The 28,000-nt window shown below is 51.8% G+C and overlaps 1 long non-coding RNA gene across 1 annotated transcript; it reads left to right on the top strand.

Annotated features, from left to right (window-relative positions):
* The first annotated feature begins 17,230 nt into the window (after window positions 1–17,230).
* Window positions 17,231–23,913, top strand: LOC132245853 (uncharacterized). Its single transcript, XR_009457585.1, has 3 exons — window positions 17,231–17,339; window positions 23,092–23,623; window positions 23,806–23,913. It is a non-coding gene; the product is annotated as an uncharacterized LOC132245853 (long non-coding RNA).
* Window positions 23,914–28,000: the final 4,087 nt, after the last annotated feature.

The following is a 28,000-nucleotide window of genomic DNA, read 5'->3' as shown; positions in this document are numbered from 1 at the left end:
AACTTGTAAGCTGGTTACCAGTGCCCAGGACCAGGTGCTATTTATTGATGGCTCCCCCTCCCTCTCCCTTTATTTCTGTCTCATGTAGTGGCTGTTGTGTCCTCTACCCCTTGTTTCCTATTGGAGCACAGTGGGGCTTCTTTAGCCGGGGAGCAACCTATGCCCTGCAGGTCCCAAGGGGCTTTGTTTAGCAAAGGAGCCACTGCCAGGGTTAGACCCCAGGATGCAATGCACCTGCTGATCTGGACTTGCACAGCCACCTGTTCCCATCTTTACCTCGGCTGCCTGGTTTGGGAATGGCTACCCCCATCTGAAGCCGAATCAGAATCGGGTGACTGTGTAACCAGGTGCCTTCCACCCAGGCTGCCAGGCCCTACATGCTCTTTCCTGCAGTAACACCAGGCATCTCCTCAGTCTCAGTGCCCTCCTCTGCAAATGCACTAGGCTCTTGAGACTGTCCCTGGAAGCAGAGGTGCCCTTCCTTGAATTTTAAGGAACTAGAAGTGTGTGGAAGAGGGAGAGGGGGAGCAAGAGAGAGAAGGAGGAAGGCTGCCTCTTCTTTCCTGCACTAGCAGCACCAGGAGACCTGGATTCCACCAGGCTTGAAGTGGAAACAGCCCAAGGCCTTGGAGACCCTCTGCTCTCCCGCTCCTTGAGTCAGGCCATGTCCCTTCCTGGGGCATCCTGGGCTGGGAGGTCAGGACTGGAGCATTGTCCCCATGTGCGGTGGGTCAGCTGTATGCACAGCCAGTGTCTCCCCGGACAGGGACATGTCATCATTCCCTGTGGGTTGTGACAGAGTTTGAATGGCACCCCTTGGCCACTGGCCACAGCATTGATTGGTGCCACTCGTGCAGAGACTGCAGGGGACTCGAGGCAGTCAGTAGGTCTCCGGCCCTCAGGCAAGGCTGGGGTGGGTGGGGGAGGCTGAGAGATGAGAGGCAGTGCTCAGGTTCGCATGTGGGCTATTGGCCTGGTTGTGAAAGTGTTAGTGTGAGATCCAGTCCCTAATTCATAGAAAGTTCAGTGCCTGGGAGAAGAGGGCAGTCTGAGTTTGGGTAGAAGATCAGGCCTATATGATTGGCAGTCTGAGTTTGGATCTGGCTTTTACGTTTCCCACAGGGAAATAGAGTAAAATATGGATTTCCCTTGTTACCAAAGGGAAATGTGTATTTCTCATTTGAGCTGAGAAACCCATGGATTTTGCAGTTTTGCAGAGAGGTCTCTACCGCCCAGCAGAGGTCCATCCTGCCAAGGGCTGTGGGGAGCAGGAGGAGGGCTGTCAGGCAGGAGGTACCATGTGCATCTATATGGACACAGGTGCCAGGAAGCCTGGAGAGCATCTCCCGCAGGTAAGAGGTTGAGGTGGGAACTGAGAGCCCCAGAGGGATGGAGTTGGGCAAGGCTGGGGTTGCTGCACAGCTGGGCGGTGCTTGGGACCCGGGGCCACAATGGATGGCTGCAGGGCCCCAGCAAGGAGGGGGACAGGGCCATGGGAGGATCATACAAGGGGTTGGGGGGGAGGGGCCTGTATGCCTGGGGAGCCAGGGGGACGTGCTCCCCTACATTTGGGTGCGGGGCAGGGGCGGGCATGGGCTTCCCGCTACAGGCTCGGGCTCCCACCCTGCTGCCCTCCTTCAGCACCTGCACAGCGTGGCGGGTGCAGCCCAGCACTGCAGGGAAGAGTGGAGCAGCACAGGAAAAGTTCTTGACACTGATCTCCATGCTGCTTTGCTGACACGTCCCCTGACTGCGTGGCAGCAGCAGGGGTGGCTGCTCAGGTTTGTGTCCCTCGTACAAGGGATGCATTGCCAGAGAAGCACAGAGTTCACAGCAGCTATCGATATCTGTTTGACCCTACAGCCCACCCTGCCTCTGTCCCACAGACAGATTTGAGGGGCAAGGGTCCCCCCTGCTCCCCAGGAAGTGCACACAGTGGTGAGGAGCCCCCCCCCCCCGAGCCCGCAGCAGGCAGGCAGCAGTGGGTAGAGCTGGGCTCCTGCTCTGCAGCAGCAACCGCCACCTCCTGCTGGGGGCAGGGAGCTGTGGACCCAGTTCCCTGGCCCCATAACCCTCGCAGGTGTGGGGGACAGGGAGCAGTGGACTGGGGGCAAGGCTCACCAGCAGGGCTGGGGAGGGCTGTGTAGGGGAGAGAACGGCATGAGCAGGACCTGGTGGGCTGTGGAGGGCCTTTAATTTTAATCACAGATTTGGGTGTTTTTAACAGAGAATTTGTGATATATTTATTTATTTATTTATTTATTTTAATCAGGGAAAACCAGGCTTCCTGGTGATGGCAGTCCCTGACAGCCGTGAGTGGGCCATACTTCCCACGTAGGTGCAATGCTGCCTCCACAGAATCCAGTCTCTGAGGGTGTGGAGGGTGTCACAGGGAAGCTCACAGACCCCATTAGGTCTGGGGCAGGGTCCTCACCCTCTCACAGCAGTGCTTCCAGCACTCCTGGGCCTGCTTGCTAACATGGGACAGTGGTGCAGAAAGGAAGATCTGGGGTTGACAGTCATCTCATGAGGGAAACTGAGGCTTCTCCACTAGTTTTATCCCCTTGGGCTGCACCTTCTAGACCAAATTACCCAGGTTCTGCTCAGCAGGACCTGAGCTGCCTGTGTCCTGCTCAGGGTGTCCTGGGTCATTCGGGTTCATCAGCTGTGAGTTTTAGGAATGAAATAGGAGGAAGAAGGGAGCATCTGCTAGAAGTGCACCAATACATCAGTCCATATCGTATTGGCACCGTTAAATGAAAATTGACATTATTGGCAATTGACTTTTTTGGTTGATGTGGCCAGTAATGTCACCAAGAAATGCCATGTGCATGCACATGACCAGCAGTGTGGCCTGGCAGCTTCAAGAGCAGAGTCTGGCTGGTAAGTCTGTGTGGAGGAAGGGGCAAGGGTGGGACAGATAAGAGGCCCCCAAGGCGAGGGAGGGAATGGGGCTGGAGCTCGGGCAGGGGCAGGTGTTGAGCAGCCAGGGTGGGGTGCAGGACAGAGCTATGGCTTGTCTGGGGCCAGGAAGGGGGAAGCAGCTCCCACCACTCTGCCCATCTCCAGGGGATGAATTGGGGGACGTGTGCCCCCCACCCCCTGATCTGTGCGTAGATTGTGGGCAGGCTACTCGCTGCTCTTGGAGTGCTTGGAGTTGTTTGAGGAGATGGTGAATCTCCCTTTCACAGAGTCTGTGTTGTATTCTTTACTACTTTCCTAAGACATAAAAGTGTGACCCATTCCAGCCCTTCCCAGGAGCTGTGTGGACCCAGTACATCCCTTATTGGCTAAAGTCAAATCCAGAGCCTGTGCAGGGGAGGTGCAGAAAGTCTCCAGGCTTCCTTGCAGTCCCTCCAGACTACGCCAGCTGCCCCTGTGACCAGGCACCTGCATGGAGAGTCACTTCTAGCCAGGAGGGGTTTATGGTGAGTGAAACCAGGTGTGTCAGTCTCACCAATTTCCTGAGGGGGAGAAAATACCTTCCAGAGCTGATACAATGAATACCAGGTGAATCCAAAGTTCAACTATCTCCCTTTACCCCACCACACTAGCATCTGCAGGGTCCAGTCCCCGTGTGTGTGTGTGTGTGTGTGTGTGTGTGTGTGTGTGTGTGTGTGTGTGTGTGTGTGTGTGTTGGGTTGGGGGTTAGTTTTTCCAGGCACATGGTGACATGTCCCTCACTCAGCAATGTCATCAGGGCCTCAGCACTGGGCCAGGCCTGGAATGGAGGCAAGAGAAGGGATGGTCCCATTCCCCCTCCCCAGAGCCTCGTAGAGACTAGGCTCCCTGGAGGGGCAGAATCTGCATCCCTTAGGGAGTGGGGTATGCAACTCCCAGGGACATTTCCCAGTTTATATCTGTCTGGCTCTGCCCAGGCTGCACCCACAGACAACTCCTGCCTCCCCTCATCCCTGCTTAGGTGCCAGCCAGCCCCAGGGAGAGCTTTCTGTTCAAACCCCAGTGGCTGGCCCATGGGGAGCAGGGGCTGGGCTGCAGTGCTCCATCTGAAATGTGCCCTGGCTGATCTCAGGCAGGCAAGTCATGGCCAAGTGTCCCAGATACCTTCCCTGGAACTGCCAGGAGATGAGTGGCCATTGTGCTCTCAGCTCTGTCTTTTGGGAAGGGGCTTCCTTTCTTGGTAAAGCCACAATGAAGGGGAACATTCCCGGGGTTGAACCCTTGCAACAGCCATGGCTCAGGGAGTGAGATGGGCCATGGCTGGGGTTTGACTCCTTGTGTGTGCCCAGGACTGAGCTGGAGGATGATTGCTTGGCCTGTGGGGACCCAGGGACCAGTTGTTCTGGCTGTGGCTTACCTGGAGCTCTCCCTAAGTGTGGTACATTAGCAGAGGCTGCTGCTATGGCAGGAGGAGTGGACAGCGCCTGTCCTGAAGAAGCATGAGGCACAAACCTGCATCCCACCCCCATGCCCTGTGTTTGTGGCAGCAGTGGCTGGGAGGCCAGGAGAGCTGGCTCTGTTGGCTGCAGGTGTGAGGGCTCCTTTGTTCAGATTGTGTCTCTGGTTTGTACATGACATGCAAATGAGGGTAAAAATGCAATGGTGAGTGTGGGGCTGTGCTCAATAGGAGGATTTCTTCCCAGTGTGTTGAGCGCCCTGGAGCCTGGCACCAGCGTTGGGAAGGGGGAACATGGGAGTCAGCGCGGCAGAGACAGGGGACTCCTTGTTTGCACAGAGGGTACAGAGCAGTGTGCGAGCTGCTGCCAGCCCCTTCAGGCTCAGGAGTCTGTAGGTGCCCAGGCCTGGTGCCAGTCCCTGCACCCAGAGGGAAATTTACCCAGGGGATCAGCCCTGGGATGTGGGGCGGGCACGGTAGTGCCCACAGCCGTTGTGCAACGCACATGTGTAGACAGAGCTGCGGTGTCTAGTCCCTAGTGATGACAGCAGTAGGATGTTGCCTGCTTCTGCCTCACGAGGAAGTGCTAAAGCCTATGCTGGACCCTAAACCCCTTAATGGGTCCTGAGAAGGTGATGGGAATCATGCATATAACCATGAATCACTCCTTAGCATTTTTCATACTGTCTCAGCATGGAGTTGTGACACAGTCCCCATGCTGGGAGAATGTTTTCAGGTGCTGCCAACATGTCCATGGCAAGGAGAGACAGGCCGTGGGGTTTCAGGTACCTTTTAGTTAGGCCAGGCAGGGGCAGCCACAGGCAGAAGCAGAGCACTAGCTTTTGCTTTGAATCTGCTGATCAAAAAGAGCAGTGGGACCTGGGCAGGAGGAGAAGGGGGCAGTCCTGGTGCTGCAGGAGGGGAGGCCAGAGCCAGGAGGGAAGCCCAGGTCCTGGGGGCAGCTCAGGAGACAGGTTGGGATAGGGAAGGGCAGGCCACAGGGTAGCAGCCTCGAGAGGGTTAAGGAGGGCCCTAATCAGCTGGTGCCCATTGCAATCAGCTACATCAGCCTCAGCTGCTCCAGCTGGCTGCAGGGAGGCTGTTAACTGTACCTGGCAGACTATTGCCCTGCTGCTGGGAAGGGAAGCTGAGGTGAGAGCTGTCTTCTTTAGGGTTGAGGTCTCAGATGTGAAGCCCTGGAGTGAAATGTCCCACAGGAGCCACCCCTGGGCGTAAGACTGGGGCCTCACTTTGCAGGTGCTCCCCTCCCTTTCCCACTGTCCAGCCCCTGTGGGTTTTGTTCTGCCCCTGGGGCAATGAGAGATGGGGAGGGAGCTGAGTCTTGTCTGGCTCTGGGTTTGTGAGGCTTTCAGCAGGCTCTTGAGAACTGGCACTGGGGGGGACTCTCAGCCCTTTCCCAGGACAGTGGGGGTGATGGGGCCTGAGCTCAGAATTTGTGCCATGTAAGCAGGAAGACATGGGTGTTGGGGTGCATGAGCTCAGGGTGACTGTCCCTGGAGTAAGAGCTGGGCAGCACTGGAGGGGCAGGCAGGATGTTGGGGGTCAGGGCCTGGGAAGGGTTGGGTCAGGTTTTGGATTGATTCTCATGGAGAAATGAATGCCAAAGGGCCCTAAGTCTGTGTAAAAGGTGCTTCCCCTTTTTGTGCCATCCCAGCTCTGTTTGGCATCATGGTACAACTCCCCTGTTTGGCTGTTGGGACTGCAAGGAAAACTGGTTTTGGAAGAGTCTCCGGAGAGGGTTACTTTGTTTTGGAGAGATGCAGCATAGTCTGTGGTCACTATAAGGGAGTGAAGTAATAACTTTTCTTGGAGACACTGGTGACTGCGCAGGTCAAGGTAAGGGTCTCTCCAGGCTGCACCATCCCTTTTGTGGGCTCTGTTGAGCTGGAGCTGGTAGCAGAGATCTGGAAAAGTCAGTGATTAGTCTGCATCCACCCTGACACATGTCCCAGTTACTGCTGCCTCCCCCAGTCCCTGAACCCTTGTGGGGAGGGGTGGTTCTGCCTGTGCCTAATTGACAGCCTGGGCCCTCATAATCAGGAGAAGGAGAAGTGCTGCTGATTTCAGGGAAATGCTGGACAAGGAGGGTAGCAGAGGGAATCCTTGCAGGTGATGACAGAGTTAAATATTGCTGTCAGTTCTGGTCCCCTGCTAACAGTGCTGTCTCTCCAGCCCAGTCCCCAAGCCAGTGCTGCTTGTGGGACCTGGGATAAAAGGGGTCTGCAGCTCAAGGGTTTTCCTTTAGCAACAGTAGGACTTGCTTCACAGTGTTTCTGGCACAATACGAGACTGTCCTCAGGGCTCACATGCCTCATCTGTCAGTGTAGCAGGTTCAGGGAATTGCCCTTGGAGATGGTGACCCCCCATGCACAGACCTGCTGCAGTGTATGGTAGGTGCAAGGTTGCTCATAACAGCTACCCACTCCAGCCCCTCCCCAGGAACCTGGGGGACCCAGTGCATGTGGGAGCTGCCAGATGCAAGCCCAGAGGCTTTGCAGGAGAGGTGCAGACAGTCTCCAGGCTTCCTCATGGCCTTGCCCAACTCTAGCAGCTGCACCTGGGACCAGGTGTCTGGGAAGAGAGACTGGTTAATAATCATTTGAATCTCACCTGCAAAGACCCCAAGGCTCCAGAGCCTCCCTGGGATTGGGTTTTGCAGTGTTGCTGTCCCCAGTGCCTGAAGCCCTTCCCACAGCTGCCCAGGATGCCTGTCCCTCTGCCTCATGCCTCCACCCTCTCCATTGAGTAGCCTCCTGTGCATCTTTTTCTCCCTGGATCCCATCCTACCCCTCTCCCACCTTTCCCTCCCCTGCCCCCTCTCTCCTCTTGTCAGGCAGAAGCAGTGATTGCAAACTTCCAGGATGTGTCCTGCATCCTTCTCAGAAATGGGGCTCTGCAGCCTGGCTCCTGCCCCTCAGCTCTGAGACTGCTGGAGCTCTGGCTCCCAGGGTGGCAGGAGGTAACATGGGTGCTGCAGCTTCTCCCACCCTTCCTGCACTCTCAGGGGATTAAGGCTGGGTCCCAGCCAGGGGCTTTCCCAGGGATTTTGGCCCTGGGCTCCACACCCTGACTATGCAGCTGGAGCCTGTAACTTGAGGAGGACAGTGTCTGCTGGGGAATCTCCTCAACCCTATTCTGCCTGGAACCAGATCTGCTCGGAGCTCTTGCCTCAGCCCTTAGTCACGTGAAGCTACATCAGGTCTGTTTATCTGGATCTGCAATGATGGGCAGGTTCCTAACATGATGTATTTGTGGTGAGCTCTTGCACTTCTCACCTCCATGCTAGTGTCCCATTGCTTGGGTGTACTTCTGTGTGCTAGCAGGCTTGGAGTATAGCTTTGGGCGGGATGGTCCAAGAAATGTATATGAAGCCAGGTCTTTGGCAATTGCTTATACTGGACCAGCTGTGTATTTCAGAGGCTTGGCAGACAAGCTCACAGGCCTTACTCGTGTTTGGGGAGGAAGGAAGTGATGCCAGAGCTAAGTAGCAAGAAGAAGAATCGGTTGTGTTGAGTCGTGTCTGCTGCAGCTGTTTGTAGGCTGGATTGAAGCAGAAGTCGGGCCGGATAAGTGCAGTTCTGATCGTCCAGGGAATGCGTGAGGCAAGGATCTGTTTTGTTTGGATGCTGTATTGGACTGAGAGTGCAGTTGGGAGAAGTGGCAGACAAGGCTTCTGGCCCAGAGGCCCTTTCCTCAGGTCCAGGAGAGAAGTAGGGGGTTTGGGTGTGTTCCTTTCCTGGTCGTACACTCTGCGAGCGCAGGCTGCGAGAGCTGCTGGCCCTTGTTCTTGGTACCATGTGGGAAGCAGGTGACAAGTACCAGGAATGGAAAAGGGGATTTTTCACTTAGTTCTAGCTGGTCAGTGCAGCGCGTGGGGTCTGGATGCCAGCTGGGCCCTGTCGCGGTGTCTGTGCTGGGAACAGCAGATGTCAGGGATGTGGTGGGTGTCCCGTGCGGTCCTCCATGCAGCTGCAGCAGATGGTCTAAGGGCCTGGCTGTAGCTGGCAGCTGCTTTAGTGTTGCTGGGCTGGTAGCTTTTCTGTGACTGTCAGGTCACAGGTTACTGTGTTACTTGTGGGGTGGGAGCTGGCTGGCTGGTGGGGGTGCTGGGGCAGCTGCAAGCATACCACCTGACCCCATGTATGTTCACTTGTCCGGCAGGACTGCGGTTGCTGGTCAAGGGTGAGAACAAGGGGACCACAGGCTGAGGCTCCCGGGACTGTGTGGCCATGATACAGCTGCCTGGTGCTCTTGTCAGCATGTGCTGGTGGTGCTGTGTCCTGGTGAGAGCACTGGGAGGGACTAGGAGGATACTGGGAGATACTGGAGGCACTGGCTGGGACAAGTTGGGGGCTGAGGGTTACTGAGGCTTCCTTCAAAGTACTGGGAGGATACTGGGGAGCTGTGGCTGTTGGCCGGTAAACGGCTTGTGAGTGATGCCCCCTCTTCTGCTTTGCAGCTGGTTCCTGGACTGTTGCCTGCTCCTCACTGGGCACAGAGTGAGGGCTGGGATGGGGGCAGCAGCCTGCAGATCTGGTGTAGCTGCCCCCTCCCAGCCTTGCTGATCTCCTCTCAATCCCACACTGCAGGCCTGTCCCCCTGCCAGTGTACGGCATGCCCGGTGCACAACCCCTCCCTCCTCCACTTGTCCCAGCACAGTGGCCTGGTAGCTGTGGGGCCCATGGGGTGACACTCATGGAGACCCCAGGAATGACCAGTGCTGCCTGGATGGGATCTACGAGGGCCATGACAGTGCCCTGGCATTCAGTGCAAGGAGTCCCAGTGCTCCCCCCCCAGCAACTGAGTGTCTCCTCATCGTCTGGGAGAATTGGAAGGCACCGGGGGGGGGGGGGTATTGAGAGGCTACTGGAGGAGCTGGGCTGTTTACTGGGTCTGCCTGGGAGGGTGCTGGGAGGCCCTGGGGGATACTGGGAATTTTCTGGGGAGCTAATAGAAGGTTACTGGGCTCTCTTAGTGGGGGACACTGAAGGCTGTGAGTGCGGCTGGGAGGGGATTGGGAGGTAGCTTTTGGGTACTGGGAGATGCAGGAGAACTGGGAGGTCCCTGCCCAGCTGCCATATGCCAGCTTGGGAGGCAGATCATCACTGACTGCAGATTCGAGATCTTGGACAAGACAGAAGGACCCGAGAGTAGTGGGCAGCTGCTGGACCCTGGTGGGGTCTTCGGTGGTGGCTGCGGGTCAGGACTGGGGGGCAATCGGATGGGGTGGGGGGGCTGCAAGATGGGTGTGAGGGGTATTGGGGTGAAGGAGATGCGGCTTTGTTGAGAGTGAGGGATACTGGCCTTGCTGTCCCCTGCCCCAACAGGTAATGCCAGGCCCAGATGTCCGTCACACAATTCTTCTGGACCTGTCACTTCAACTTGTGCAACTCCTGGGGGCCAGAAGAGCCCCTCTGCACAAGCCTCAGCAGCTGCACAGTTGCCTGCCCTGCTTCTGGTGCCCCCGTTAGTGTCTGGGCTTGGCATGGTCCCAACATGTGCTTGGAGTGCAGGGCCCAAGCAGCCAGGCCCCCTGACTCCCTACCTCTCACTCTCCGGCCCCCACCCCCTCCTAGGGTACCCAGGCACCAGGGCACTCGCCCCCTCTTCTCTCTCTGCCCCTCCCCCCCAATTTTTCACCTGCCCGGCCAACAGCAACTACAACACGTATGGTTCCCACTGCCCCACCTCTTGCTCTGCAGCCTCCCCGGGGGGCCGTGCTGAGGGCTGCGTCTGCCTGGCTAACTCATCTCCAGTGGAACCGACTGCATCCTGGCCTCAGCTTACAGCTGCCTTGGCCCAGCAGCACCTACCACCCGGTGAGCTGGCAGGGGCATGGTGGGGTAGAAAGGGGCCTGGATGCACCCAGGTGTGGGGTAGGGCACAGCTGCAGTTAGCACAGCCCCATTGCAGCCAGCTATGGAGTGGGGCAACACCAAGTGCAGCAGGGAGCTGAGATGCAACTGCCTCTGGCCTGGGGAGAGTGGCTGAGTATAACAAGTCGTCCTGGACCCAGAGTGGGATCTGCATGAGTGTTTCTGTATGTTCCTTCCTGTTTTCCCATTCATCCCACACTGACAGGTGGGAGACGCCCAATTTGAGGAGGAGTGGTTTGAGTGCTGCACGTGCTGTGGCCCTGGGGACCTGATATGCGAGCGCAGCCACAGCCCGCCTTCAAGAACTGTTGGTTCCAGGACAGCAAGAAGGACTGCCAGCCCCTTGGTGACTGCGCCTGGCTCTGTGGGCAGGGGTGGGGAGAACAGGGCCCGGTATTCAGCCAGCTCCCCACATCTGCTAAACCATGGCAGAAAGCTGCATATAGTAGCATCCCCTGCTACCTTGCAGCTCACATTTTACGTGTACATTTTACGCCTAAAATGTATGGCTTGGCTTTTACCCTGTCCACAGAAACTTTTCTGTTCAGCCTCTTTCACACAAACTAATTGTGCACCTTTGGGCCAAAGCTTGTAACGGTATGTGCAAGGAGCAGATTCCAGCTTCAAGAATGCAAATGCTGCAGAGATGAGTGCCTGGGCTGAATGTGTGTCCTTGCATCACTGAGATATACTGTACCCAGCACAGAAGAGTGAGCTGGAGATAGAAGCCATCAAAAAGTCTGTTGGACACTTGTCCTTGTATAAGGATTTAGTCCACATATTTGTTATGTAACACACAGTGCGTGTCACTTTTTTTCTTTTTACAATAAGAAAACATTTGTCTATCTGCTTTATATTTTAGTGGGTACAATGTAGAGGTGGATTTCTCTCTCACAAATGAAAGGTCAGAAAGAAGTAAGGCGGAGGAGGGGAAAGGAGGCATGGACAGAGTTGAGTGAGCTTTACTCTTCCTTTGCTTGCAGTCTGTTGCTGAGGTTTTAACATCTGTGTTGTCTTGTGTTTCAGAGCCTGCCTTCAGATGAAAGAAGCCAGAAAGCTCTTGACCAAAGGCTGGAGGTACAATGCGTGTTGTTCATGCTCTGTGTGTCAACTTGGAGCAGAAAGTGAAAGCTACCCTTCACCAGCGAAAGCTAGCAGCAGAGGCATAATGCCCATGGGTCCCTACTCTGTTCTAATCAGCCCTAACATCAAGGTTATACATAGTCAATTCAAACCTCTTCTGTAAAGCTCAGAATCTGCACTGCCCTCAGTTATCCATCACCACCAATTCCAAGCAGTCCCATCTACCTGAGCACCAAGGCTGCACTAACCTACACAGCCCGTGCTGTCACATCAGCTAGTCCCACCAAACATACACCACCCTACCTCCTAGCAGCAGCCATGCAAGCTGACTACTATTCAACCCCCTGCCCTGTAGCCGTCAAAGCCCAACACCCTGCCCTCTCCAAGCCTCCACACTATATGCAACCAAGCTAATGCCACCATACCTTTCACCCTCTAAATGAGGCTCCTGAATGTCCCCAAGCTTCTACCAAGTACAGCCTCATGAAAAGGCCAGTCTCTACCCAAAGTACAAAAAGAAAGAAGAGGGGGAAAAAGAAGCCAGGACTGAAATAAAGACAGGAGCAAGGACTGTACAGTAGAGGCAGAATAGGAGGCGAGGCAGGAGGGGGGAAATCAGGACAGGGAAGAAGACTGTTCATGAGGCTGACTGGCACATAGTGCACCAAGGGGGTCCCCGAGCAGGGCCAGGGGACAACAGCCCTGGGGCAGAGACAGTAGAGCAGTAGATGGGGGGCAAGGAGGAACAGGGATGACTTGACATGGCGTAGCTTAGGCTACGGTGCAGACCACCGTACTCGGCACTTGGTGCTTTGGGTTGTGTAGCTGCTGGAGCCCCATGAGGACAGCTGTTGGTGATCCTCCCTTCCACACTAACTGGGCCAAGTGGCACCTCCCTTGGGTTGCCTTGTGAGTCCCCAAGAGTGAACTGTTTTTGGTTTTGCTGAGTGTGTCATAGTTAGGGTGGCCTTTAGTTGGTGCTGTTGAGTTTGTCCCTATAACAAGTCCCGTCTCCATGGAATATTTGCTGGTGGGGGCGGGGAGCCTGTAAATGTTAGAGCACCCAGTCAGAAAATACTTTCTTGGCTTTCTGTCTGGGGCTAGAGCCAGGGCGAGGAAGGTGCTGTTCGGCCCCAGAATCTGAACCCAGCCCTCGGTGCTGACAGAAAGTTACACTTGCTTTTCATTCCCTCTTGGTCTCTCATCCAGTGATCCCCACCAACTTAAGGGCTTGGATGGTTTGGCCTTTGCTCAGTGCTGCTGCCCTTGGGAGTGGGAGCTTTATTCAGATGCTTCTGTGTGCCCCGCAGGGGTTCATTGGTAAAGCTCTGGAAAGAGGTGTCCCATGGTACCTTCTGTGTGGTATTCCTAATAACCCTTCTTTCACGGCAAGGTACTGATAGCCTGCTATAGTCAAGTTGTGCAGGTTCGACCATTTACTCACAGCAACATACTGTATGGTTGCTCCACCCTGCTTCTGAACCCAAGTTAATCCAAAGGAGAAAGATAGCTGTGATCCTTATTTCTGTCGGAGTCTGCCAAAAAGCAGTTGGGCAGACACCCCTCTTATGCGTTAGGAAAAGAAAATCTTGCCACTTTGCATGATGCTGGACGTTCCTCCCCAGTCTGTATTTAGGAGGGACTTGGGACTTTGAAATGCCACCCTCATTGGAAGTTCAGGCTATCAGTGTAACGGCCTGAATTTGGGTTGGTTTGTTTTCCCAAACCATTTGTGGTGTTACGTAAAACTTGTGAACACTGTTCTTTATAACATGCAGTATATTTGCTTGATTTTTAAGCTGTTACTTTTTTCTAGGATTCTGTTCTACTGATTTCCTTGCCCTCAGAGGGTATGTCCTCACACCTTTTGGCTTCCTGTTTCCATTTTCATGTACTGATTGTATTGTATCATTAGAGGGCCAAAGATCAGGGCCCCGTTCTGGTAGGCCCCGTAGACGTACTTGTCATAGTAGCTAGTGTCTCCGAGAGAAGGAGGGGTTTTTTTTGGTCCGTTCCGGTTTCCTCGCTGCTGCTCATGTGAGCTCCTGTTCAACTTGTACGAGCATTAGTGCTGAGCAGTGGGGACCCGGTGTCTGAAAAAGTCTACTCGTCCTTGCACTTCTGAAGAACTAAAACACCAGGTTTGGTTTGCATTCTCATTGTTTGCAAGGAAGAGTGGAGAATGGGTTGGTGGGATGGTGGTGTTTTTTTCCCCCAGAGGAGTTCAGCCTTTCCAATAGGCAGGTTATTGGAGGCTGGACGTGGCAGTTTGTCTTGACAGTTTTGCATCTGAGCCTTAAAGGGCACCCTTTGGCCACGTACAGTCTGTCCTCTGGAACAGCCTTCTTGTACCCCTGCTCCTCAGCAACATTTTCAGTTTCATGCGTAGCCCTGACACTATGGCCTGAATATCTCTCCCTTGATTTGTATTTCCTTAAAAAAAATCCTCATGTATTGGAGCACTGGACTTAGTCTACTTGAGCAACTAAAACATGGTATGGTCATTAGTGGCATTTATTGTGGGGAGACCGAGACATGCCTTGCACTGGTATTGGAAAGTGAGGAGTATGGTTTTTGAAAGCTTACCTGTATGATTTCTGCTGTTTTTCACAAAAGCATCAGGTTTTGTGTCCAGCCCTAGTTATTTCAGTGCAGGGTTGCATTATGCTGCAAGTCTAAGGAGGATATGGTACTTAGGGAGGGTGATATTTAGCATATAGGGCAAATGGCATATTTTGGTAGATAGCACCTTTTACTGGACTACACTCTGGTTGTAGGTCCAAGAAGCACGATGGCTGTTGTGTGAAACAGCATGCCTGGGCCTCATGTTGCTGCATCACTGCAGCTCTCTTGTCTGTTATAGCTAGTCAGTAATGTCCTGGTTGTACCCACATTTCTTAAGCAGTGTGCCCCGCTTCCTGAAAAAGATAGGTATCACTATGAAATGATTGCTTTTTGGGTGGATGTGTAAGACGCCTGACACTTGTTGGAATGAATTGGTTGCCTAGCCTTTCCTATACCCGGGGCCATAAACACCTGCATTATTTATTAAATAATTAGGCACTGAATTATTTATTAAATATCTACCATAAACATAACTCTGCCTCTGACACATGTTCTTGAATTAGAGCAGCGGTGCACTGGTACTCAGTGTTGGTGTGCACTTGATCGCATGGTTTCTTTGTGAGGCGAAGACATGCCTGTTTAGGATGCTTCTGAGACTGTCACTGCACTAGAAAAAGACATTTGATTTTCCCTAGCCTGGTTTGTTGCCACCTGTGGCCAGGAAGGGTGGTTGGTATTTGGTTGGGACAGACTGTGGGCAGAGGTAGGAGAGATCAGAGCCGTGGCTTGGTTGGATGCATTGGGGAGTTTGAGAAGCTTTCCACAAAGGATGGAGGCTGGCTGGGATGGCTGCAGCCTGCATAGGATTGTGGGGCATCTTGTTGGGGTTGGGATGTAGTTGTGGGGGCACTGACTAGACTTTGGGGCATGCTGGGTACTCAAGCAGTAGGGTGTATCCGTGCTGTATTTCAGGACTCTGGAGGCAGGAGCTCTGAGGCTTTGAGAGAAGAGCCTCGGCTCCTTTGGTGTGTGAGCCTGGAGACTTTTTGAGCTAGGAGCAGGCTAGGAAGCTTGGGGGCTTCTGCATCGGTTAATTGGATTTTGTGGGCTCAGAGTGATGAGGTGGCTTGACTGGTTGGGAGCATCCTGGAGTTACACTGGGAGTCTGTTGCTGGGGCTTATTTTCCTGCAGCCTGAGGACTTTGAGAAGTGGCTGGGGCAGTGACATTGGCTATGGCCTGGGGCTTGGGTTGCAAGAGGGGTCCTCAGGAGATTGAGTCTAAACCTGGTGTTCAGGAAAGAGACAACATGTTCTTGGGTCATGCCAGATACTCAGGTGAGGTGAGGGGGCTATGTTGCTGGGGAGCTGAACTAATTGGTAGAATGCCTTGATTGGTTGTATGGAGGTAGGGCTTGGAGACCTGTCTGGATTGGGTGCCATATTTGGGTTTGGAAAGGGATAAGAACATCTCTGGTTTGAAGTAGAGATTGCGTGATGGCAGTGAGTGGGGCTGGTTGGGCTGGGGGATGGTGATGGGGCAGCTGTTTGGTCTGGGCGTGGGACAGGTTGTAGCCCTGTCTTGTTGTGTTGTGCGCAGTCCCCTACCTAGTACCTGGTGGGGTTTTCTGCATGGCAGGGGAGTCCTGGCTTGTTGGGTTAAAGTCAGTATAGTCGTAGGCTAGCTTGTTTGACTGCTCTGTGGGGCTCCTTCTTAGTTGAGTGCACACGGGAGGGCCTTGTCATGGCAGTAAGAGTGAAAGCTGGCAGTGCTGGGGACAGAGGTTTGATGCAACTGGGATGCAAGGATTGTTCCGCTGCATCTCAGAGCTTAGACCAGGTGCAAATCGTTCCGTGTTTGGTGCACCACGAGGGGTGGGGGTTGGCATGGACAACATGCACTTCACAGGTACATGGTTGGAGTCCACGAGTTTGGATTCCTGATAGGATTTGCTGGGTGTTGTGTTGGGAAGGGGTGTGCGGGCACAGTTGGTGGCAACTGCCCGTAACCCATGGGCCTGGTTTTGGGATGCGCACAGAGGCAGCCCCTAGTTTGGTTGGCTGTGGGCTGGGGCTTGAAACTGGTGGTGGGCTGAAGGTTGCTGAGAGAAGTGAGACTGTGTTGGCCTTTAGCGTATGTGAAACATGGGATGCTACTGCAGCTACACTTCTCCCTGTCCCCGTTTATTGTTCTCTCTTTATTAAACCCCCTGTCTTACCTCACTCTCCTGTTTGGTTTGGCACCTTCTGCCCCTTTTCCCTGCCCTCAGCTCCTGCCCCTTGGCCCTTCCTGGAGTTTCAGCCCAATTTCAGCCATCCCCATTTCATTTTTGCTGGCACTTGCCTCCTCTTCCCTCGCATCCCCCCTCCTGCTGTGCTTCCCCTGCTGCTCTGGCACTGTGTCACCACACCTGCTGCCTGTCCTTTCTCCCTGGGTTGTTCTGGTATCATCCTTTTCTTTGAACCTTGGTCTGCACTCCCCCTTCTATCAAGAGGCTATTGCTCAGGGTGTATCCTGTCTGTGGCTGTGCCCGAGGCTGCTGGTGCTCTTTCAGTTAGCTTAAGTGCTGGTGGTAGAGAGGTGACATCTCCCAATGGGGATTTTATGCTTGGGGGTGTCTGTGGTGACAGGAGCCCAGAGTGCACCCTGTCTGGGGGTGGTGCAGGACGGAGGCTTTAGCCCTTTTCTTCCCTTTCATGGTGGGGTGGGGGGGGGATGTCTCAGTGTTAGGCTGAAGTTGGCGGCATCTCAGCTGAGGTAGGAAGGGAAAACAAGAGGGGCTTTTTTGCATGGAGCCGACTGGACTCAATGCAGTGTCAGAGGGTTTCTGGAAAGCAGCATGCGATAGTGTAAGCTGCTCCTTATGGATGCCTATGGATTTCGGGATTAATTTAGTCTGTACAAATGCAGCTATACACCCTGCCTTTGGCTGAGTTCCAGCGGATAGGGCTAAGTATAGGTACCTCTCTGCCCAGAAGGTGCCAAGGCCCAAGAGGATGAGAGAACTTCCATTTTTGGGAAAGATCAGTCTGCCACGTGCACGTTTGTCATGGGATCGATGCTGGTCTCACAGATAGCCGTGCAAATTCACCCCAGGTCTCCAGCTTCCTGGGACTCCCGCTCCCGTGCTTCCTGTTCAAGTGTGCTTATGGACCAGATGTACAGAAACTCACAGTGGTTGAAAAATAGCTTAGAAAGTGTTCCATTTTTTTGGAAGCCAGTCATTTTATACTACTGTAAGCAAACATTTTGGTGTTTCCTGAGTATTTGAATTGCACTTTGCCAGTAATTGCTGTAATTTTCAATTTTGTTGCTTTCACAGTGATGTCCTCAATGTTTGTGAACCTCTTCCATTTGCTTTCATTCTCCATATGAAAACGGCAAGGCTTCTTTCAAAAGTCATACAGCGCCCAGCGGAGTCCAACCTCCTAATGAAAGGTACGTACCACGTTATGGGAATGCTCTGGTTGTACGTCAGAAAATGAGGATGACTCTTGTGTGAGAGAGCATGCCTGGGCTCATGTGGCTGCACAACTGCAGCTTCCTTTTCTTCTATAACAAGCCACTAAGCAACAACAGCTCTTCAGCAGTGTGCCTATCTCTTTCTCTATATATCTTTATCTGTATATATCTCCATATATCTCTATCTCCATATACCTTTATGTCCATTTACTTCTACCTCCCTATACCTCTAGCACCCTATATCTCTAGCTGTATATAACTGTAAGTCCATTTATCACTACCTCCATACATCTCCAACTCCATATACCTCTGGCTCCACAAAATTACAGTTCATTATCTATTTAGCTCCATCTATCTCTGGCTCTATATATTTTGCCTTTATATACCTATGGCTCCATATATTTCTGGCTCCATAAAATTACAGCTCTGTATATCTCTGGCACCATGTATCTATAATTATATACATCTCTGCCTCTATATATCTCTGGTTACACAAATCTCTGGTTCCATAAAACTCCCGATCTATATATGCCCTGTGCTATATATCTCTGGGTCTGTCTATCTCAGGTTTCATACAACTCCAGCTCCATATATATTTGACTCCATATATCTCTCGCGTTATATATCCCACACGTTGTATACCTCTGGCTCCATATACCTCTGGTTTCAATAAAGTAGAGATTTGTCCTACGCTATATATTTCTGGCTCAGTATATCCCTGGTTCCCTATATCCCTAGCTCCATATATACCTGCTTCCATGTATCTCTGGCTACATATACATTTGGTCTTATAAAACTACAGATCAATATATATACTATGCTATAGATCTCTGGTTCCATAAAAATCCAGCTCAATATATCTCCGACTCCATATATATCAGGCTCTTTATATCTCTGGCTCCATAGTTTTCAACCTCCATATATCTCTGCCTCCATATACCTGTGGCTCCATCCATCTCTGAAATCATGTCTCTGACTCTGTGTGTCTTTGGCTCCAGATACTTCTGGTGCCAGATATCCCCAGCCCTACGTATTTCTGGATCCATTCATCTCTGGCTCTATATGGACCAAGAAATATATATCTCTAGCTAAATAAATCTCAGTCTCTAGCTATCTCTGGCTCCACATATCACTGGCTCCATGTATATCTAGCTCTACATATTTCTTGCTCCTTATATATCTCGCTCCCAATATTTCTGGCTCCATATATCTGTTGCTCCATATTTCTCTGGCTTCATATATTTCTGGCTCTAATTATCACTCGCTACTTATATTTCTGGCTCTATATCTTTCTGGCTCCATATATCTCTAGATCATTATATTTCAGGTTTCATGTACTTCAGGTTCTATATATCTCTGGCTCCTTATATCTCACTCCTCATATAGATTCATAGATGTTAGGGTCGGAAGGGACCTCAGTAGATCATCGAGTCCGACCCCCTGCATAAGCAGCAAAGAGTGCTGGGTCTAGATGACCCCAGCTAGATACTCATCCAACCTCCTCTTGAAGACCCCCAGGGTAGGGGAGAGCACCACCTCCCTTGGGAGCCCGTTCCAGACCTTGGCCACTCGAACTGTGAAGAAGTTCTTCCTAATGTCCAATCTAAATCGGCTCTCTGCTAGCTTGTGACCATTGTTTCTTGTAACCCCCGGGGGCGCCTTGGTGAATAAATACTCACCAATTCCCTTCTGTGCCCCTGTGATGAACTTATAGGCAGCCACAAGGTCGCCTCTCAACCTTCTCTTGCGGAGGCTGAAAAGGTCCAGTTTTTCTAGTCTCTCCTCGTAGGGCTTGGTCTGCAGGCCCTTGACCATACGAGTTGCCCTTCTCTGGACTCTCTCCAGGTTATCCGCATCCTTCTTGAAGTGCGGCGCTCAGAATTGCACTCAGTACTCCAACTGCGGTCTGACCAGCGCCCTATAGAGGGGAAGTATCACCTCCTTGGACCTATTCGTCATGCATCTGCTGATGCACGATAAAGTGCCATTGGCTTTTCTGATGGCTTCATCACGCTGCCGGCTCATGTTCATCTTGGAGTCCACTAGGACTCCGAGATCCCTTTCCACCTCTGTGCCACCCAGCAGGTCATTCCCTATGCTGTAGGTGTGCTGGACATTTTTCCTCCGTAGGTGCAGCACTTTGCATTTCTCCTTGTTGAACTGCATCCTGTTGTTTTCTGCCCACTTGTCCAACCTATCCAGGTCTGCCTGCAGCTGTTCCCTGCCCTCCGGCGTGTCCACTTCTCCCCATAGCTTTGTGTCATCTGCAAACTTGGACAGAGTACATTTGACTCCCTCGTCCAAGTCGCTGATGAAGACATTAAAGAGTCCAAGGACCAAGCCCTGCGGGACCCCACTGCCCACACCTTTCCAGGTCGATACCGACCCATCCACCACGACTCTCTGGGTGCGACCCTCTAGCCAATTCGCCACCCACCGGACTGTGCAGTCATCCACATCACAGCCTCTTAGCTTGTTCACCAGTATGGGGTGGGATACCGTATTGAAGGCCTTCCTGAAGTCTAAGTATACGACATCTACCCCTCCTCCTGTGTCCAGGAGTTTCGTAACCTGGTCATAGAAAGAGACTAGATTGGTCAGGCACTATCTGCCCGCCACAAACCCGTGCTGGTTTCCCCTCAGCATAATTTGCCCTGCCGGGCTCTCACAAATGTGAGCCTTAATAATTTTTTCAAAGACTTTACCAAGGATGGAGGTGAGACTGACTGGCCTATAGTTGCCCGGGTCCTCCTTCCTCCCCTTTTTGAAAATGGGGACCACATTAGCCTTTTTCCAGTCCTCCGGGACTTGGCCCGTGCGCCACGAGCGTTCGAATATTCCTGCCAGTGGCTCTGCAAGGATGTCGGCCAGTGCCTTCAGCACCCTCGGATGGAGCCCATCCGGGCCTGCCGATTTAAAGGCATCCAGTTCTTCCAAGTGACTGTGCACCACCTCAGGATCTACGCATGGAAGTCTGGCGCCTTGCTGCTGCCTCTCTACAACCCCAGTGAGAGACTTGTCGTGCCCCTCACTTAGGAACACTGAGGCAAAGAACTCGTTGAGGAGTTCAGCCTTGTCCCCCCTATCTGTCACCAATTGTTTCTGCCCATTTAGCAGTGGTCCTATTCCTCCCTGGGCCTTCCTTTTACTCCCAATATATCTATAAAACAATTTCTTGTTGTCTTTTACTTGGGTTATATATTTCTGGCTCCGTATATCTCTGCCTCCAGATATGTCTGTTTTCTTATATTTCTGTCCCCATATATTTCTGGGTCCACTTGTCTCAAGCTGTATGTATCTCAGGTTCTATATATGTCTGGCTCCATATATGTCTAGTTCAATATGTCTCTGGCCCCATATATCTCTTCCCCTATATATCTCTAGTTCCATATCCTCTCTACCATATATTTCTGGCTCCATTTATCTCTCGTTCCATATATTTCTGGCTCCATATATCTTAGGCTTGATATATCTCTGGCTCCATATACCTCTGCAAACATATACTTCTTCCTCTATATATCTGTGGCTCCATATATTTCTGTCTTTATTTATCTCTGGCTGAATATATATCAGTCTCTAACTATCCCTGACTACATATATCTTGGGCTCCGTATATCTCAGGCTCTGTATAATTCTGGTTCCATAAATCTCTCTCTCCATCAATCTGTCTGACTGCGTATATCTGTGTCCCTGTATATCTCTCCATCTATATATCTCTGCCGACATATCTCTGGTGCCTTATATTTCTGGCTGTATTTATCTCTCTCCCCATACATCTCTGGCTCTATATATCTTTTTCCCCAATATATTTCTGGTGCCATATATCTTTGGCTCCATATATCCCTGCCTCCACATATATATCTGGTTCTATATATATCAGTCCCCATACATTTCTGACTCCATACATGTCTTGCTCCTTATATCTCTGTCCCCATGTATCTCTGGCTCTCTATATACCAGGTCCATATATCTCTGTCCCCGTATATCTCTGCTTTCAGACACCTCTGGCTCCACATATCTCTGGCACTATATATTTATGTCCCCAGAGATCTCTGGCTCCATTATCTCTCTCCCCATATACGTCTGTCCCCATACAGTTCTGACTCCGTATATGTCTTGCTCCTTATCTCTGGCTCTCTCTGTAACTCTCTCCCAATATATCTCTGGCTCTCTCTGTAACTCTCTCCCAATATATCTCTGGCTCTCTCTGTAACTCTCTCCCAATATATCTCTGGCTCTCTCTGTAACTCTCTCCCAATATATCTCTGGCTCTCTCTGTAACTCTCTCCCAATATATCTCTGGCTCTCTCTGTAACTCTCTCCCAATATATCTCTGGCTCTCTCTGTAACTCTCTCCCAATATATCTCTGGCTCTCTCTGTAACTCTCTCCCAATATATCTCTGGCTCTCTCTGTAACTCTCTCCCAATATATCTCTGGCTCTCTCTGTAACTCTGTCCCCAGATATCTCTGTCCCCAGATATCTCTGGCTCCATATAGATCTGTCCCCATATACCTCTGGCTCCATATAGATCTGTCCCCATATACCTCTCTCACCATATGTATCTGTCCCCATATATCTCTGGTTCCTTATATCCCTGTCCCCATATATCTATGGCTCTGCTTATCTCTGGCACCATATATTTGTGGCTAATTCTATCTCTGTCCCCATGTATCTGTGTCCCCATATATCTCTGCCTCCACATATCTGTGGCTCCATATAGATCTGTCCCCATATACCTCGCTCCACATATCTCTCTCCCCTTATATCTCTTTCCCTTATATTTCTGGCTCCTCATATCTCTGCCTTCAGATACTTCTAGTTTCTTATATCTCTGTCCCTATATGTCTCTGCCTCCACATACATATATCTCTTGCTCCTTTATATCTCTGGCTCTATAAATATCTGTCCCCATATCTCTGGCTCCTTATATCTTTAGCGCTATATATCTCTGTCCCCATGTATCTGTTGCTCCTTATATTTTTGTCCCCATATATCTCTCTCCCCAATATATATCTGGCTCTTAATATTCTCTGTCCCCAGATGTCTCTGGGTCTATATATCTCTGGCTCCATATAACTGTCTCCCACTATATCTCTGGGTCTATATATCTCTGGCTCCATATAACTGTCTCCCACTATATCTCTGGGTCTATATATCTCTGGCTCCATATAACTGTCTCCCACTATATCTCTGGGTCTATATATCTCTGGCTCCATATAACTGTCTCCCACTATGTCTCTGGGTCTATATATCTCTGGCTCCATATAACTGTCTCCCACTATATCTCTGGGTCTATATATCTCTGGCTCTTAATATTCTCTGTCCCCATACATCTCTGGCTCCTTATATCTCTGGCTCCGTTTGTGTCTCACTCCATATATCCATGGCTTCTTATATCTCTGGCTCCACCTCAGTACTGCCAGGGGTCCTACAGTGCTGCCAGGGGTCCTGCCTACATGGTGCCACGCTTCCAGAGCTCCTCTGAGGCTGCCACACAGACGGAGCCCTTGTGTGGCCAGGCAACCACCTGCCACTGAGCTGTGGGTGTGGCCTGGTGGGATGCCTGGGGGTGGGACTCAGGTCTAGTGACTCCCCCACCTGCCCCTCTTGTGAGCACCTTCAGGCTCTGGAGGGGCAGGTGGCAGAGCTTCAGGCTGAGGTGAACATGCTGTGGGGGATCCAGGTGGCGGAGGATGAAATTGACCTGCATTTCGATTCTCTGCAGGGACAGGAATCCACCAGACACCCCGTGTGCACAGTGCCCAACTAATCAGTGGCAGCAGGTACCTCTCAAAGGCAGGGCAGTCTGAGCAACTGGTGTGCCTGCTCCCCAGGCACCCCTTGGGAACAGGTATGCAGCCCTGGGGCCCCTGGAGGAGGAGGCAGAAGAACTGGTCCCCAGAGGAATTGAAGCCGGTTGACCTACATCACCAGCTCAGAAGTCACAGCCCAAGAAGGAGATGCAAAGTTCTGGTCATCGCGGACTCCATCCTGAGGGGAACCGATGGTGCAAACTGTCACCCAGAGCCCTGGTCACGGCAGGTCTGCTGCATGCCTGGAGCGAGGATTCGCAATGTCGCAGAGACCATCCCTAAAATCATCAAGCCCTCTGACTACTACCCACTGGTTGTGGTCCATGTGGGTACAAATGATGCATCCAAGGGCAAGCTGGATAACATCATGGAGGGGACTACAAGGCCTTGGGACACCAGCTGAAGAGGATGGGAGCTCAGGTGGTATTTTCCTTCATTCTTCTGGTAAGTGGACGGGGTAGGCATCATGAGGCCTGCATTGACATGGTTAACCAGCTGCTTCAGAGCTGGTGCCACGAGGCAGGCTTTGGGTTTTTTGACAACAACCCAGGTTTCTGTAAGGACGGAATGCTGGGCTGGGATGGGCTTCACCTCTCCCCTAATGGAAGACGTATCTTTTCCTCTAGGTTTGCTGATCTCATGTGGCGGGCTTTAAACTAGCTTCACTGGGGGAAGGGGCTGCTTTGAGTGAACAGGATACTTCACCAGCACACAGGGTGATGAGAGGAAGGGAAGAACAGGTAAGTGTCAATGTCCAATGAGTAGGGGGCCACAACTGTCCTGGGAGTGGGAGGAAAGCACGAGAACCCTCAAGAGGCCTCAGGTGCCTCTGCACTAATGCTTGTAGTATGGGGTGTAAGCAGGAGGAACTTTGCCTCCTGATTGCAAGAACCCAGACATAGTAGGGCTCACAGAAACCTGGTGGGACACTACCTATGACTGGGAGGTGGGCATTCGGGGGTACACCCTATATAGAAGAGACAGGACAGACAGGAAAGGTGGGGGGTTGTGCTCTATGTCAAAGAGCACCTCGTATCATCAAGGATAGGCTTCCTGTTAGAGGAGGGTCGGGCAGAGATGCTATGGGGCAAACTACGAGGGGGCGTGGCAAAAGGGACCTTATGGTGGGTGTCTGTTACAGATCCCCCAACCAGGGGGAAGAGCTAGATCAGGACTTCTCCAGTCAGCTTATGGAGGCGGTTAGGTCATGGGATGCTATTGTCATGGGTGACCTAAAATACCCAGATATTTGCTGGGAGGAGCAGACAGCCAGGTTTGACCACTCGCGTATGTTCCTGGCTGTATTATAGGACCTTCACCTTATCCAGGAAGTGCACAGCCCCACTAGGGGTAACGCCTTGCTGGACCTGGTCCTGGCCACGGGGGATGACCTGGTGAGGGGACTGCAGGTCCTTGACCACCTAGTCAATAGCCATCATCACCTGCTGGATTTCACTATCCACCGCATGAAGAACAGATCCAAGGAGGTGATACTTCCCCTCTATCGGGCGCCGATCAGACCGAGTTGCAATGCTGCGTCCAATTTTGGGCACCACACTTCAAATGGGATGTGAATAACCTGTAATAAGTTCATCACGGGGGCACAGAAGGGAATTGGTGAGGTTTTATTTCCCAAGGCGCCCCCGGGGGTTACAACAAATAATGGCCACAAGCTAGCAGAGAGCAGATTTAGACTAGACATTAGGAAGAACTTCTTCACTGTTAGAATGGCCAAAGTCTGGGATGGGCTCCCAAGGGAGGTGGTGCTCTCCCCTACCCTGGGGGTCTTCAAGAGGAGGTTAGATATGCATCTAGCTGGGGTCATCTAGACCCAGCACTCTTTCCTGCCTATGCAGGGGGTCGGACTCGATGATCTATTGAGGTCCCTTCTGACCCTGGCATCTATGAATCTATGGAATGCAGGGCGTCTAGGGCTCACACAAAGGCTAAAGCCCTTGACTTCAGAAGGGCCAACTTCAATGAGCTTAGGAGACTAGTGGGGGAGGCACTAAGGACCCAGAAGGTAGAGGAGATGGGAGCCCACAAGGGATGGTTGTACCTTAAGGGGGCGATCCTCCAGGCCCAAAGGATAACATTCCCTGAAAGTAGCAAGCGGGGTAAGAGCGCTCAGAAACCCCCTTGGCTTAGCAAGGGCATCCAGCAATGCCTTAGGATTAAAAGGGAGGCGTATAACCAGTGGAAGGGAGGAACTATCACCAAGCAGGAGTCCTCCTCCTCGGCCCAGGAGTGTAGGAGGGCTATTAGGAAGGCCAAGGCAGAGATGGCACTCACGCTAGCATCCGGGATTAAGGAAAACAAGAAGTCCTTTTTCAAGTACATTGGGAACAAGAAGAGAGCACCAGGCAATGTAGGGCCCCTGCAAGAGACAAACGGTAATCTGGTGGCCACACCAGACAAGAAAGCTGATATTTTTAACAGTTTCTTTGCCTCTGTTTTCCTGAACAGGGACTGGGACATCCCACCTACCAGAGGTAGGGACAATCTTGGGGTTAGCTCTATCAAGTCTTCAGTCAGTGCAGATGTAGTTAGGGATCTTCTGGAAGGGCTAGACATTTTTAAATCTGCAGGTCCAGATGCCCTCCACCCAAGGGTATTGAGGGAGTTGGCAGGGGTCATCGCAGAGCCCTTGGCAGGGCTGTATGAGCATTCATGGTCATCTGGCCAAGTGCTGGAGGATTGGAAACTGGCTAATGTGGTCCCTATTTTTAAGAAGGGGAGGAAGGAGGACCCAAGTAATTATAGGCCTGTAAGCCTCACCTCAGTGCTCGGGAAGATCTTGGAGAGAATCATCAAGGAGCATATCTGTGGGGCCTGCAGGGGAGATCGTGCTCAGGGGCAATCAACATGGTTTCAACAAAGGCAGGTCCTGCCAGACCAACCTGATTGCCTTTTATGACCAAGTAACTAAATCCTTGGATGATGGTGTCACTGTGGACGTAGTCTTTCTAGACTTTAAGAAGGCCTTTGACACTGTCTCTCACCACATCCTCTTCAATAAATTAAGCGACTGTGGCATTGATGCCTGCACAGTTAGATAGGTAAAAAATTGGCTGATAGGGCACACCCAGAGAGTAGTGGTGGACGGGTCGTACTCAACCTGTTGAGATGTGAGCAGTGGGGTACCCCAGGGCTCGGTCCTCGGACCCCCACTGTTTAACATCTTCATCAGTGACTTGGATGAGGGGGTGGAAAGCACGCTATCCACGTTTGCTGATGACACTAAGATGTGGGGTGAGGTGGACACACTTGAAGGGAGAGAGAGGCTGCAACTAGATTTAGACAGACTACAAAAGTGGGCAGATGAGAATAAGATGGGGTTCAACGTAGCCTAATGCAGGGTGCAGCACCTTGGGAGAAGGAATCCACAGTATAAATACCAGCTGGGGAGTTCCCCTATTGAAAGCACAGAGGCAGAAAGGGATCTTGGAGTCGTTATTGACTCCAGGATGAACATAAGCCGCCAATGCCAGACCGCAGCCAACAAGGCCAGCCAGACCTTGTCATGCATCCAAAGGTGCATCTCAAGCCGGTCCAGAGAGGTGATCCTCCTTCTCTATGTGACTTTGGTCAGGAGCAGTTGGAGTACTGCGTCCAGTATTGGGTCCCGCACTTCAAAAGGGATGTGGCCAGCCTGGAGAGGGTGCAGAGGAGGGCCACTCACTTGGTGAGAGGGTGGCAGGACAGGCCCTATGCGGAGCGACTGAAGGACCTTAACCTGTTCAGCCTCAACAAAAGGAGGCTGAAGGGGGGACCTGGTGGCTGCCTACAAGCTCATGAGGGGGGTTCAACAGCAAATAGGCAGAGCTCTTTTATCCCCAGCACCACCTGGGGAGATGAGGAACAATGGTCATAAGCTGATGGAGAATAGGTTTAGGTTGGAGATCAGAAGGCAATATTTTTCAGTTAGGGTGGCCAAAATCTGGAACCAGCTTCCCAGGGAAATGGTCCTTGCCCCTACCTTGGGCATATTCAAGAGGAGGTTGGACGATCACCTGTCCGGGGTCTTGTGAACCCAGCATTCATTCCTGCCTGTGGCAGGGATCAGGGTAGATGATCAGGTCAGGTCCCTCCTGACCCTAGCTACTATGAAACTATGAAGGGGAAAGAAAATTCCCTACTTGGGGCACAGCTCTGTATTGTCATCATTTGCTGTTAGTATAAGCCAGCAACAAATGAATAAAGTACACCCCCTTCCCATGCTCAGAAGGAAACGTGACTCACAGGAGTGTCTTTGAGCCATGGTGCTGCCCCCAAAGATTATCCAGCCCCTTCTGCTCCAGTTTGTGCTAAAAACCCAAGTTAAGGTCCATCTAATCATCTCTGTATACATAGTTCTCGTCATCTGTCTAGCAGGATGTCACTTCCTGCTTTTGACAGCTTATCAGAGCCTTTGAGAAGTATTCCTTTTTATTTTGGACAGCCAAGTGGAAAATTCCTCTCAGATTCAGTCTCTTCCCTTGTTTGGTTGATTACAAAGCCAGTGATAGATTCATAGACGTTAGGGTTGGAAGGGACCTCAATAGATCATCGAGTCCGACCCCCTGCATAGGCAGGAAAGAGTGTTGGGTTTAGATGACCCCAGATAGATGCCTATCCAACCTCCTCTAGAAGAACCCCAGAGTAGGGGAGAGCACCACCTCCCTTGGGAGCCCATTCCAGACCTTGGCCACTCGAACTGTGAAGAAGTTCTTCCTAATGTCCAATCTAAATCTGCTCTCTGCTAGCTTCTGGTCATTATTTCTTGTAACCCCCGAGGGCGCCTTGGTGAATAAAACCTCACCAATTCCCTTGATGAACTTA

Source organism: Alligator mississippiensis, chromosome 15 (assembly GCF_030867095.1).
Source record: "Alligator mississippiensis isolate rAllMis1 chromosome 15, rAllMis1, whole genome shotgun sequence".
NCBI classification, from domain to species: Eukaryota; Metazoa; Chordata; order Crocodylia; family Alligatoridae; genus Alligator; species Alligator mississippiensis.
Note: the sequence above shows the minus strand (reverse complement) of the source record. Positions and strands in the feature narration are given on the sequence as shown.